Source organism: Dama dama, chromosome 27 (genome assembly GCF_033118175.1).
Source record: "Dama dama isolate Ldn47 chromosome 27, ASM3311817v1, whole genome shotgun sequence".
In the NCBI taxonomy this organism is placed as follows: Eukaryota; Metazoa; Chordata; class Mammalia; order Artiodactyla; family Cervidae; genus Dama; species Dama dama.
Genome location: NC_083707.1, coordinates 45,419,343 through 45,434,336, shown reverse-complemented (window position 1 = coordinate 45,434,336; position 14,994 = coordinate 45,419,343).

The following is a 14,994-nucleotide window of genomic DNA, read 5'->3' as shown; positions in this document are numbered from 1 at the left end:
CCTACCATCAGAATACTGCTGCATTTGTTTCAGTACATGTTTTCATACAAGATCAGAGGGACAGGACCCATGATGCTTACAGCATAGTTATATGTTTGTTTTCGTACCTGCCTGCTAGTATGTGCAGGACAGAATTGAGCACTCCACAGAAGACTGTGACTACCTTATGAATTTTGACCTGCAAGCACATTAGTAGGGATATAGAACACTCTCTCATTTCTGACTTTGGAGACTACCAGTATATACCCAAATTAACTTAATAATTGGCTTGGGTCAGTTTGTAAAAAGTGCTATGTCCAGATGCATGCTGTTTTCCCCCACTAGATTGCCTGTTCTCCCAAACCTTCATTCCAATTTATTTCACCCTTTAATGCTCAGTTCAAGTGCCCCTCATAGCCCCTCATAGTTTCTTGACTATTTTGGTTCTTTCAGAATCTTTTTCTGAGCTCTTATACCATTTAGAATTGGACACATACAACTTAGTAAATGGCTTATTATTATTATTTATTTCTCTGTTTTTGTATGCATACTTCTAAAAAACTGGACTACAAATGACTTGGGCATGAAGATGTATCCCTCCTTCCCCTGGAGTCCCTTTATTGCCTGAACCAAAGGTAAGTACATATTATAGGCTCAGTAAATTCTTGCTGGTCAATAGACTTATTTAGGGACCTAAACCAATAAGCCTTGAGCCTCCTGTATTTGGACAGTGAGGCAAGGTGGAGGCCAGCTAATGAAGGACTCTGAATTCCAGGCTCTGGGTTTAGTTTTGGTGGTGGGGAAACTGGAAACCATCATAGGTGGTTATTGTTGCATTTCCTTGTGAAATATGGGGCCAACGGAACAGTCCCAAAACATCTGTCCAGGGCTGGAGGCCAATGCACATCCTCCAGATGTTACTCAGGGATCTATGAATGCATTCTTTCTGCTCTGTTGGCACAGAGGTAACAGAGAGATGGAGTAAAAATCCAGGGGGAGAACCGATGAAATAAAAGAGACATTATAAGGCATACCTTCCGAGAGCAGTCGATTTATAGGTTGGGAATATTGCACTATAAATATCAGCATCTTCAAATCTCAGAGTGAGGAAGGGCCCTGAGAGATCATCTGGCCCCACCCTTTGCCCAATGCGGAATTATTAGCTAAGGAAAACCACTGTTAATACAGGTTCCCTGCTGCTTCCTCTTGAAAGTTATATTTTTCAGGGGTCTCTTCTTCACCTTCATATTCAGTTATGCTACTGCCCAGAGGAAATTTTTATTGTGCAAACACCTTTTTGTTTTCTTTAGGGTTTGCTTCTTTCAAATTTGTTTTCCGTGCAACACGAAAGCAGGCTGTCCAGGTGGTATATGTTGTATCTATTATGCTACCCTCACGTTTCTAATTAATTGGTCCATTTTCAAAGCTGAAACTGGCAGGCATTTACTTCTTTAGGGTCTCTCCATCCTTGCCAAAAACAGCCATGCTAAAAAAATGATTTTACAACTAGGTTTTCCAAAGTTACAGCCTCTCTCATTCCAACCAGCTTGGCAAGAAGGAGGCCAAAACACAGATTAAGCCATTTTCTCCTCGTTATCGCCCCATTAAGCTTGCAAAGATGCTGTGGAAGCCCACAGCTTCATCTACCTGTTCTGGCCAGGGATCCAGGAGAGTTTAGCACCTTCCTCTGAAAGGAGCCATTTATTCAATCAGTCAGGGAGAGACTTTGCCTCTCCTGGCTGGAAGAAGAAGCCCCACAGTACAACCTTGGCTGGTTAGAACCCTGGGAGGATTCTTGTGAGGCAAATTTTCCAGGTAGTTCAGGATGACTGCTTTAGACTTCAAAATTCAAAATAATTCTAGTTACTTTTGGAAGAAATTTCTGCAAAGAATATTCTGTAATTTCCACGTCTTCTTCAGTCAAGAATCTGAACAATAACTTGATCCTTTCTTGATTGCTGAGGGTCATCTTTCCTGACACCAATTCTCCCAGCTTAAATAAATGATACCAGTTGGGCAATGCTGATGGTTATACTCAGAATACAAGAGGTTTTAAGTTCTTATATCTGAATTTAATCATTTTTATGCCTCCTTCCTTTACTGTAATTAATGAATCTATCTTCAATATGTTATCCTCAGAAGGACATCTAATTTATACACATGACAATGTGGATGAATCTCAAAATAATTGTGCTGAGTGAAGAAGTTATACAAAAATAAGCCAACCAACCAAAAAAAAAAAAAAAAAAAAGCAAAAAACAAAAAGAAAAAGGATCCACATGGTATAATTTCATTACATAAAACTCTTTAGAATGCAAATTAATCCATAGTGATGAAAGCAAATCAGTGGTTGCCTGGAGCGGAGGGGAGGCTAAGGAGTGATTATAAAGGGGCATAAGATAAATTTGGGGGTGATGGGTGAATTTGCATCTTGATTGTGGTGGCAATTTCCAGGGTGTATGTACTTGTCAAACCTTATCAAACTGTATACTTCAAATAAGTGTCGTTTATTTTATATCAAGGATATATCAATAAAGCTTTTAAGTAAGTAAACAAATAAATGGACAAATAAAAGCTATGTAGTTCTATGGGAGTGCTAGAATGTGAAGACAGGAGGAGAGCCCAGCATGGGAAGAGAGAGAGGCAGAGGGAGGAGGCGGGCAGGGTGCAGGGTTCTTGGAGCAGACCATTCAGAATGCAGGGGGAAAAGCATCTGGTCTATGGTGCGTAGATCTCACCATTTACCAAAGGCCAGCTCTGCCACAGGCATGCAGTCAGCATTCCATAGGTATTAACTCTTCTACCCCTCACAATGACCTCTGGAGGTGGAGGTGTACATTTTTTTTTAACTTGCTTTACAGATAAAAGATATGGGAGGTCATCTAAAATGAACATCCTAAAGATCGTTTCTAAAGGACCAAGATAGGTACACAGAGGTAAGCACATTTATGTGATGTTGTGACCAAAATGCTTACAGACTTTATTTCTTATTCTTTAGTTGGTGTGATGGGAATTTGGTAACTGCCCCTATGGTAAAAGAAATTTTGAGAAGTTAAAAAAAAATGAGTGATAAATGGAGAAAATCCTCAAGGCCACAGAAGATGGGGCTACCACATGGGTGTGTGCGAGCTAAGTTGCTTCAGTAGTGTGTGATTCTTTGTGACCCTAGGGACTGTAGCCTGCCAGGCTCCTCTGTCCATGGGATTCTCCAGGCAAGAATACTGGAGTGAGTTGCCATGCCCTCCTCCAGAGGATCTTCCTGACCCAGGGATTGAACCTGCATGTCTTAAGTCTCCCACATTGGCAGGCAGGTTCTTTACCATTGGCGCCACCTGGGAAGCCTGGCTGCTACATGCCACACCCCAAATATTCACTCTGTGCCCTAGTTCTAGGGGCTGGAAATTAAAATGTCTTAAGTAACGGATTAACAGAAAAAAAAAATTCTCATCCAATAGGAAAAGTTAAATGCAATTGTTTTGGAGGTTCCTAATATGCAGACTTACATTAATAATAAAGGGCAATGACTATGATTTGATTTTCATATTAGCTCTTCTGTTGTATCACTGATTACATACAAATCCTCAAGCACACAATTCAGCATTGACCAGGCCTCAAGTGGTAGAAGAAAGGGAAGAGGATGCAAAAAATAAATACATAAATAACAGAAATATTCTCTTGATCTTAAATAATTAATTTTGTAAGAAGAAACAGAGTAATTGCAGAACTTGTTATATATCTTTGTAGAGCATCACATATGACTAGCTGCAATAAACTATATATAGTTCTCAATTTAAAATCGGGCTCAGTCAATCTCAACAGTCACTTTTATCAAGTTAAAGAACCATTTCAAATATTGTTATGAATAGCTGTCAGTGCTGGGTATCCTAGTGTGTAGCTCAGTGCCTGGTACCCAGGAAACACTCAGTAAACTGATGAACGGAGTCGAGATCCTATTGCCCAGAATAAGCACAGTCAATCAAGCATTACTCCTTTTTTTTTCTTTTTTAATGGGGAGCTTTAAGGACTGATGGGGTTTAGGTCCCATAAGCTCATTTAGAAGCAAAGCAGGAGTTTATTCCCCTTTGAACTTCCCATTGTCCCTAACTTGGTGTGGAATTCCTTGTGCATCTTCCATAGATTCATGGCTTAAGTGTTTGTGATTTACTGACTCCGTGATTTTTCTCAAGACCAGTGCTGGGACAGATCCTCCATTATTTCCTATATGTATTATAGAATATGAATTACACTGTTAATACAAAATAAATGGCATTACAATATGCATTGGACTTTAAGAAAGTGTCTTAAAAATGCATTTCAGGTAGTCCCTCCCTGCACTGGACCTCATTCTCAACTACCTCTTTCCTACTGCGGAGACTCCGATATATTTGCTCTTAGAGAGGTTCAGTTACTGCGTCTATAGCAGGATGCAGTTACTATGACAAATAAGGATTTTTTCCCCTCTCTATCTAAATATTTTCATCTCTTAGTTCCAGACCACTTCGCTGATCCTCTGAGAAGGCAAATAATTTCCTCTGTCAATGAATATGATTCCCCAGAAGATATTGATACATTTGGGAGTATAATTTGGCTGGGGAAGAAGATAACCTGAAACCACAAACCGCCCTAAACACTCTATTATTAACAAAGAGAGAAAAACTGAATTGAGTTGGAGAAAAGCATTGCTGAATGATAAATTGCCAGACCCTGTGTAGCTCAGAAGGCTGCATCCCATTCACCCCAGCTGAATTTTTATGAATTCTTGAGGAAAGAAGTCTGAAATGGAACATCTACAGTCAGGATTTGAATGCTGCATTTGCTCCCCAAGGTGGCCTGGGTCTTGAGAAACAGGGCTGGGAAATTCACCCCGCACATCTCCCTACACCTGACCCTTCATGCTGTTCTCCTCATTTAAAAGCACATTAGCCAAATTGCTGCCAGTACTTTTATTCCAGTTTAAGCTGTGGATTTACTGTAGAAGTCACAATTCCAGAAACTTCTCAGCAGATCAGCATAGCAGTTGTCAAGCTGGGTGAAGTCTTTAGCTCAATGTAGCAAATTTTTAATACTTCTTTGGACTTTTTGTTCTCTTCAAGTTATATATTTGTCTGATTTCCTCCTTTTCAATATCTTGAAAGCCCCTTGAGAGAACTTTCTCCAGCATCCATCCAGGTCTTGATTGCCAGTTGTCACTTATATATTTGAAACATGGAATTGATTTCCAAGGAGAAGTCTAGTAGGATGCTGCTGCTGCTGCTAAGTCGCTTCAGTCATGTCCGACCCTGTGCGACCCCATAGGCAGCAGCCCACCAGGTTCCCCTGTCCCCAGGATTCTCCAGGCAAGAACACCAGAGTGGGTTGCCATTTCCTTCTCCAATGTATGAGAGTGAAAAGTGAAAATGAAGTCGCTCAGTCATGGCCGACTCTTCGCGACCCCATGGACTGTAGCCCACCAGGCTCCTCCATCCACGGGATTCTCCAGGCAAGAGTACTGGGGTGGGTTGCCATTGCCTTCTCCACTAACAGGATGAGAACAAAGGAACTGTGCCACATTGGATGGTGGAATGTCATTGTTGTCCTTCACTTCAGAGAAGTTTTAGAAAAGAGGAGAGAGTAGACGTAGGATTTCCATGGTGCAAGGATTTTAGCCTCTACAAGTAGCCATCTTCTTCAGACTCACCAAGCTGCCCTCCATGAAGAGAGATGGTACACGTCACCATTAACACCATCCACTGTCTATACAGAGGAAGGTCTTCATATGGTCTGATCTCTGATGACCAGAAGAGATCACTTCATAGTTAAAAGATAAAGGATATAGTATCTGCTTTAAAATATTCCAGAAAATAGGACTTTGTTTTTGTGATTTTGGTGGTTGGGAGGAAATAAATGGCAAGAGAATGCCAGAAAGTGGACAGTTGTTCAAGGTAAGTGATGGTATGGGAATATATTATTCTATTTTTGTGTATATTTGAAATATTAATTAAGTTTTTAAAATTTTAGGTGAAAACTGAAAGAAAAAGTTACCTCACCACCCTTAGAATCTGACTGAGGGAGGAAAGAGCAACTTTCTTCTGCTTGTCAGAGTTTTTTTATGTTATCTTAAAATGGTTTTATATCTATGTAAGAGGATATTACAGGAGGTACTACAGGAGATTTTATTTTAGGTCTTACTTCACTAAGGCCCCAAGTTTGGGAACAAAGGGAGTCAGGTTCCATATACTCTAAAGCGGGATGCTTGTATATCTATGCAGTAGTTTTTAGGAAGGTGGCTGTTGTGGGTTGGATTGTAGCCTCCAAAAGGATAAGTTGAAGCCCTAATCCCAGGTACCTGTGGATGTAACTTTATTTGGAATAAGTTGTTTGAAGATGTAATCTAGTTAAGAAGAGGCCATATCAGATTGAAGTGTTAGTTGCTCAGCTGTGTCTGAGTCTTTGCAACCCTATATACTGTAGCCCACCAGGCTCCTCTGTCCATGGAGTTCTCCAGATAAGAACACCGGAGTGAGTAGCCATTCCTTTCTTCAGGGGAACTTCCCAACCCAGGGATTCAACCTGGGTTTCCCGCATTGCAGGCAGATTCTTTACCATGGGGGACCCTAAATCCATTGACTGATATTCTTACAAGGAGAGGAGATGAAGCACAGAGACAAGCAAAAGAGAAGAAGGCCATGTGAAGACAGAGCAGAGTTTGGAATGTCGAGGAATGCTGGAAACCACCAGAAGCCAGGAGAGAGGCCTGGCACACACTATCCCTCAGAGCATCCAGAAGCAACACACTTCGCTGACACCGTGATTTCAGACTTCTACTCTTCAGAACTGTTAGAGACTCAATTTTCGCTATTTTAGGCCACCCAGTGGTACCTTGCTATGGCAGCTCTAGGAAACCAAACAGTGGTGAAACACTAATTCTGCTGTTGGTAGCCCATGGTTCCTTCCTCTACCACGTAGGATGGGGCTTTATGAGAGAAAAGGCTGGGAGAGTGGATTTCCATAGAGAAAGTTTCAGGGAATCTATGACTTCTGCCTCTCATTGCCCCCATATTTCACTAGGTCAGAGACTTCCAGAAAGCTGCCAGCTTGATTTGTATCCCCCTGGATTTTGAATAACTCCGAGCCCGGCACCTGATTCGCTACTCAAGACGTCCAAAAACTGCAGCAGCCTGTGATGGCTGAGGAAGGAGTAGGGAGTGTGCTGGCTTCTAGGGGCTTCCTACGGGTTAGAAGGAAAAGGCCAGTGGATTCTGCAGAAGATAGCTCAGCATGAGCCCTTTTGATGGGTCCCTGCTCAAGAACTTCGTCTGCCAGGATGAGGAAGCCACGCAGAAAGATTTGACATGAGCTTTGCCACCAGCAGGGAGGGTCAAAGTTGTTCAGATACAGGAGGCATCATGGTGCCTAGAAGCAAGTCAGAGTTAGACTTCAGAAGAGATCAAAGAACTCACAGTGGTGCCCCGGAGAGAAAGAGCCAGTGTTTGTTCACCTGATACAAAAAGGGTCCAATGTGCTTGAAGGAAGGAACGTCTACTGCAAGTTATGTTCTTTTCCTCAAATTTTCTTTCCTCATTGCAGCCAGTCTAGGGGGTCAGGGAGTGCAGAAACAGATTCTATCAGGAGAGTGGAATGAGGAAAAGACACAGAGAAGCTTATGTTCCCCAACTTCTCCTCAGGCTCTAGTGGAAAGGAGATTTTCACTATTTTTAATCTAATATTCTAACTCCTGAAAATGAGACTGTTTGTTGATATCTAGTGACTTAGTAAAAAAAAAAAAAAAAAAAAAAAGATTTGGAAAATTAAGGGCTCTGAGCTCTCATCAAAGTTGGAGAAAGCCAGTGGTGGAAGAAAATTAATTTGGTTCTTTCTTACACCCTGCTCACTCCAGCTTGTCCAGTAAACCAATTAAACTTACTAGTTTTACCTTCTCTAAAATAGTGTAAGCTACCTAATGGTGAGAGCAATGTCATATACATTTCTAGTTATTTCACCCAAATGTCTCATAGAATCTTGGACACAGAAATATCCAGCAACAGTCTTAGTTAGTTATATGTTTCTTTCTTTCCTTGGATTTTATGATATATCACAGTGTCTATTATTCATATACTTTTTGAAAACATGTGAAGCACTTCTGTGTTTACAGTTGTGTTTTATGTAATTTGATCTTCTCAACAATCAAATAAGTTCAGGAAGGCAAAGATGCTCCCAAAATTCTATCTCAAGAATTAAAGACCCAGTTTTTTTAGCTAGTGAGTGGCCACAAAAGACTCAAGCCATGATCTTCTTATTTCAAATCTAATGCTCTTTTTCTCTAACACAGAACTTCCTAATGGTTTTTGAAGGGAGGGTCTTAGGGGTCTGAGAGTGAGTGATAAATAATTATACTGAGTAGAAAGGAAAAGACCCTCTGGCCACATCACATCCATGACTCACATGTGCATACAGAGCTAGAAAAGGGTGTATGTGTGCTCACTCGTGAAGCCCACATCCATGTTCCCATGTCCTACCTGGGGTGGATGGGCATTCTGCCTTATCCAGTAAATCCCCCATCACTCAAAGACTGGAGCCATGGCTAACATTCCTAGTACATCCCTCCTAGACCCAGGCAAGCATGCACTATCATCACTCATGTACAGAAATGTTTTCCCAGCTCCCCATTAGAAGACCATGTGCTCTGAAATGTAGCTTCAAGCCTAATGATGAATTTTCCCCAAGCCACCCACACTCCTTTGCCTGTGACCAATTGCACAATTTCAAATCCAGCTGGCCCAGCTTAGGGATGTGGTTAGAAGCCAAAATAGAGTTTGTCTTGATGCAACACAAACATGGGGAGTCACAATCATAGCTCTGGGCTCCCTGGTCCCTTGCTTGACCCCAGTGAGTGAGCTGGCTATGATATCAGCTCTGTTTACTTCCCAGATCTCAACTCATAGCCAAAAGCTCATCAACCGATCTGGATCTGACCCAACTTTAATCTCCAGAATCTAAAGTTATTTAATTCTTTGAGCCTCAGTTTCCTCATTTGTAGAATGAGATAATCATGTCCTATTTGCTGAGTTGTTATGAAGATTAAGGGAGATTATATGTGTAGAGCACTTGTCACTGTGCCTAGCACATTGTATGCTGTTAATAAATGATGACAACGATAATAGTAATGGTATTAAAAATATGTTATAAATATTACTTATTACAAACCATGATGGCTTGGAATCTGAACTGGCTCTCTGCCAGTTGCATTTATCAAAGTTTTCTTCAGATCCTTGCAAATTTAATGAAACAAAGTGTCAAATGTTCCATTCAATTTGCTTCTTTTCCCAAATTGACATCTACTACAAGTCAAGCATTGTGCTGGACACTAAGGGAGTTACAAAGAGGCAAATTCTCACAGCAGAGATGAGGCAGACACATTTTAAACCGTTAGAAGACAATACATTCTAGTGACAGTCGGACAAAGTGAAAAAAGTCTTTCTTTCCAATCCCAGTAAAATCTGTCCCCCCCTTAGAAGTTACCCCAGCTGTCAATCATCAGCTTTGGCTCCCAGCGCCCAAAGAAGTATCTAAATGAAGGTTACTTTGGGACACAGGGAGTTCTCATCCACAAATTGATGGTCATCTGCAAACTGATGGTCATCTGAAGGTCTGTTAGGGAGGAGGAAGGGGGTCATTGTAGAGGCTTGGGTGCCACAAGCACACACACACACACACACACATCATCCCCAAGTGTCCCTAGGTTTAGTCTTTTTGAAACCAGCTTGCTCACCATCTTATAAGAAATATATATAACAATATGGCTGATTTCTCCATCATAACCTGCTGCATAATACAGAAGAAATGCTACCTTGCCAAAGGAAATAAAACATTGGCAACCAATGTGTCTCCTCACGGCTTGTCAAAGAGCCATAACTGTAACAAACTAAACAAATAGATCATCAAAACATTCCTTTGCCCTTGTCTCTCTTTCTTTTTTTCACTTTGAATGCTCCATTAGAGTGTAGAAAATTTCACAGTTTTCTCCAGCTCTGGAAAAATCGTTAGGCCCTTCTGCTGGTCGGCTTTGGAAACATTTGGAACAAATTATCTCTACTTTTGGAATCTGAATAAAGGAATGTAAGCCTCACTGGAGAAATGTGAAATCTAGGGTGGGATTCGCAAAATGGTTTAAGGTTTGCTTTTGCACACATACATTTTTTTTAACTTGTTTGGGTTTGGAACACAGTGTAAGAAAAATAAGAGGACTTGCGATGGACTTGCGACGTGCTTTCTGTAATTCCTTTGCTTTTCACAAACTTGCAGCCCCTCCCCCAGTGCTTCGTCATCACCCGTCAGTAGCTTCCCATCTTGAGTCAAGTGTGTGCGTCTTACATAACATGAAACCCACCAGTTAGGGAAAAGCAAGAGGAGGGAGATTTAATCTAACATAAACTTTTGGTTATGCGGCCAATTTCGTGATGTCCAAACGCTCCTCCCAGAAGTTGACACGGCCCGGAGGGAGTAGCAGAGATTTCATGAATCTCAGCACCAAGTTGCCTTATATGAGCCCCAAAGCAGCTCTTTCCCAGCCCAGCTTCAGTCCCACTCGAGCCCTAAGAAGATTCTGACAGGGCTGACTTCAGTCTTATGCTGCTTTCCACGACTTTGTCCATCTTTTTTTTGTCCCTGGTCCTGTGTTCAGTACTGCTGTTTAGTGAGAACAGGACAGAGGGCCTAAGAGGCTAAGAGATGACTCAGACTTCTTGGGCCACAGGCAGCTTCTAGGACATTCCTCGTGGGGGTTCCAGGTACTTACTTCTCACTGTGCAGACACAAGCACCTTCAGGAAGAGAAGGCTCTCGTTTTCACAGAAGATGCCAAAGTCAGGAATGTAGGGAACAGAGTTCTAGAGCCTCTGCTTCAGAAGGAGGAAATCCTTATGGAGAACACTTTTTTCCCCACTTTGTTTTTCCAGGTGTTTAGGGAGCTATGGTGACCACACCTGCTTAGTTTTCTGGAAAGTATGTTTTCAAAATTCTCTTCAGTTATCCCTGTACGAACAAATTTGTCAAATCATGTCCATTTTTAGCTCAGAAAAAAAATGTGGAAATGTAATATTTCTATAGTTTATAAAAAGGTTCCCTAAGAATGCACCAGTGCTCATCATTTCCTTCCCTCATCCCTACACCACAGCCTGGTTAGGTAAATATGCACCAGATCCAACAATTGACATGACAAAAGTGCCTGGGTTAGTTACCCACTAATGAATGGGTAAACACAATGTGGTATAATAGATGTAATGGAATTTTATCCATCCTGAAAAAGGAGCGAAATTCATACATATGCTTCAACATGGATGAAACTTGAAAACATTATCTAAGTGAAATAAGCCTAGAACAAGAGGACAAATATCACAGAGACAGAAAGTAGAGTAAAGGTTACTTGGGCTGAGGGAGGGGAGAAAGAAGAAATGGGAGGTTACTATTTTATGGGCACAGAGTTTCTGTTTGGATTGATTAAAAAATTCTGGACACTGATGGTGGTGACACTTGGTGACAGTAAATATACTTAATGCCCCTGAATTGTACAATTGAAGATGGTTAAAATGGTAGATTGTATGTTATGTATACTTTATCACAATAAAAAAGTGTAGTGACAATTGGTTTGAAGACCCTTATTACTGAAAAGAGAGCCCCAGTTGCACATTCTCTGGGGAAAAAGAAATATATTAATTACATAAAGCTGGTATCAAGTAGGTGTAATCATCATAATAGAAAACTGTGTTGTGTAAAACCTTACTTGGATTGTTCTGGACAGAGCATCTTTTATTAAGAATAGGACTGCATCACACTCCATGCAGTCTTCCATCAAGAATTTCCTAATGAGGCTTCTTTCTAGGGCTTTAGACAGGAATTGAGGGTAGGAAATCTGTAGACCTTGCCTTAGATCTGCTTATTCAACATGCAGCATGAAATGTATCTCACCAAGATTTATGCCTGACTGTTTGTATTCCTTAACAGTAGAACATATGTAAGCTAGATTCCCCCTATGTCTTTGGAGCAGGTCCTCAGAGCTATCTGAGAGACTGTGTACCAGGTTATAGTCCTCAGTAAGACCCTGAATAAAACTTAACTCACAACTCTAAAAATACAGGCGTGCTCAGAAGGAAGTCCTGCCTTTATTTCTTAGAACTTGGGCTCAGAAAGCACCAGAATTAGAGTGCTACCATTTTACACAGTAATCCTGTTCACTGATAAATGGAACCAACTGAGGGCCATGGCTCTAATGAGCTGCCTCCCCTCCCCCATCCAGGAGTATGAGGGCATGAGGTGAGATGACTAGAGAGAGGTTTGACAGAGGGGCAGAGAAGTGGGGAGGGGAACACTTTTGTTCCTCGACCAATATAACTCATTTGCCTCCTAAAATTCTGTCTCTTCATCATCAGTGCTTAACCACATACTTTAGGTTATTGATGATTTGATCCAAAATTCAGTGGAATGGTCCTGGGGGTATGGGGATGTTGCAGAGAATTGAAATGAAATGTCATCAAGAGAAAAAGAGGGTCATCACTGTTCAAGAGGATCTGAGCCAAATCTTGGGAATGAGGAGTAAAATCTGTGAGGATCATGCATTCAGATGGAAACACCTCTAACACAAATTGTGGTTCTGGGAATTTTACTCACATCGGGCACATTTTAGATAGTGCATTTCTTATCATTTTTCTTTTTGGCTATCAAGAAGCAAAACATGGTATAAAATAAATAGCACCATGTTAGCAGTCCCCTCTTAACTTGGAATGATGTAGAAAAGTGAGAAAGAAAGATCATTCAACTAAGCATTGGAAGGCCAGGGCTGGAATACAGACCCTGCCATTGCCTATGCCTCTGGTTTCATCACATGACTGATTTAATCCTCAGCTTCTCCACAGTACAAATAAAGGGCTGGTTGAAAGCTGTGGTGGAAATCAACGTGAGCTTCACAGTATGTTCTAAGAAGTATTTGTATCTGGGGTCTCATCCCTACTCACTGATTCAGACTCTGTATGTGTGGATGGAGGGGATGAGTAGCAAGAAGTTGGAGAATTAGGAGGGCAGCACACACACATAGGCTTTGGAGACAATTCCCCTGATGATTTAATAGGCATTCCTGGTTAGCATAAACTGATCAAAATTATAGATGAGGTCACTTTCAGTTCTAATATTCCTAAGATTTTATTTTAAAAAAAATAGGAAGACTGAAAACCCATGCAGACTATTATACATGGCTGTTGCAAGGATCAAATGAGAAAATGATGCATATGGATGTCCCAGAATACAGTGCTCTACAAATGTAAGCAATTATTAGGACTCCCATAATTCTATGCGCTATCCAAGTGGTTCATCAAATATTAATCAAATCCTCTTAGAATAGAAATTCTGCAGTGGTAAGTCTAGAGAACAGGATCTACACTTGGCACTTTTCCTTGAGTTTCTCCTAATGAGAGCATTTAGTAGTATAATAATATCCTTATTTGTTTTCTGGTAATGTGAATGCATATAGGTCAGAAGAGAACAAACTAGACATGTACTTATTTCCCAGCAAAAGTGAGCCATGGAAAGCCTGGATTTATCTGAAATCTACCCATTTTCCCAAGCTCAGAAGCTGTGTATCCTGAAAATTTCTGGTCTTACCAAAAAGGTGTATCGTTTTATTGTTTCCACCCTGTACCCAGAAGCTGACATTCATCCCCGTGCCTTGACTTCTAGGATGACCTTTGAGGTGGAGTTGGTTAGCTCACTACAAAGGAGGGAAGTCTCTGCCTAGAAACTTTCATTTTCATTGAGCTAACGAGAGGGCTGTCACCTAAATTTTCATTGTTTTAAGAGCAAGTGGAGGCTGACAGTTTCCTTTCAAGCTTGAATGATGAAGAGAAAACATCCCACAGCCTCATCTGGCTGCCTTGCTGAGAGGTAATGAGCCCTGTGCAGCACCCATCTCTGCTAGACTGGGATGACCTTCTGTCTGGTAATGCATCAGGGAAGAGTGAAAAACACACCGCAGGCCCCGCCAACGATTCCCCCACGACGTGCTGAATGTGCCAAATGGTTTAGTAAATAGATCTCAAGTTACGTGTTGGAACATATTCCAACGTATTGCAACAGAGCATATCTCAATCTAAAGGTCACGCTTTACTTTGCAGAGATCCTGTATGAAGGGGTCTTTGGAGCTGGCTGGAAGAGGAATGTCGTGGAGGTGAGGGTCAGGAGAGAAAATATTTCTAGCATTTAAGAACAAATTTCACAATCTTCCCTGGCTAATTGCATTCTATTCTCAGTCCAGACAGGGAATTTCATTTGCTGCCAGTCTTTGTTCCAAGATTTGCTGGAGTTTCTTGGGATAGGATAACAGCTTGGGGTGGGGAGTAGGGAGACTGGGCTGTGTCCTGCAAAAGCTGGGAGAATATTACTGAAGGGGTGAGGCCAACATGGAGTTCAAAAGGCTCCAACCTTCCTGACTTCTTTCTCTTTCTTTTTCCTTTTTGATGTTTGACTGTTTATTTCAATTTTCATTCTTCTTGTTTTCTTTACTTCTAGAGTCCTTGAGGGAGGGATTATAGAAGACTTAGTGCTGTGAATTTTCCATAAAATAATTGCTGGAGATTGCTTGGGTGCAGAGAGAACAGATTGAAAAAAGTTGGATCAAATCTGGCCTTGCAAGGAGGGAATTAGTGGTATACCATGGTATGGTTTGACAAATGCCTGGAGAGGGAACCTCCTACATACACCATTATTGGCTTCACTACTGAGGATCCTTAAAAAGTTGCTTTGATTTGATGGATACTTTTTGGACATCTACTATGTTTCTTGTGATGTATGGTATCTAAAGGTCAATACCTATCCTCAAAGAATTTACTCCTATTTGAGCGATGGGCTCATACCCCACTACTCCCACTAAGCACATTGCTTTTTAGTGCTTTCAAATTATAATCAGTTCAGTTCAGTTGCTCAGTCATGTCCGACTCTTTGCGACCCCATGGACTGCAGCACTCCTGGCTTCCTGGTCCATCACCAACTCCCG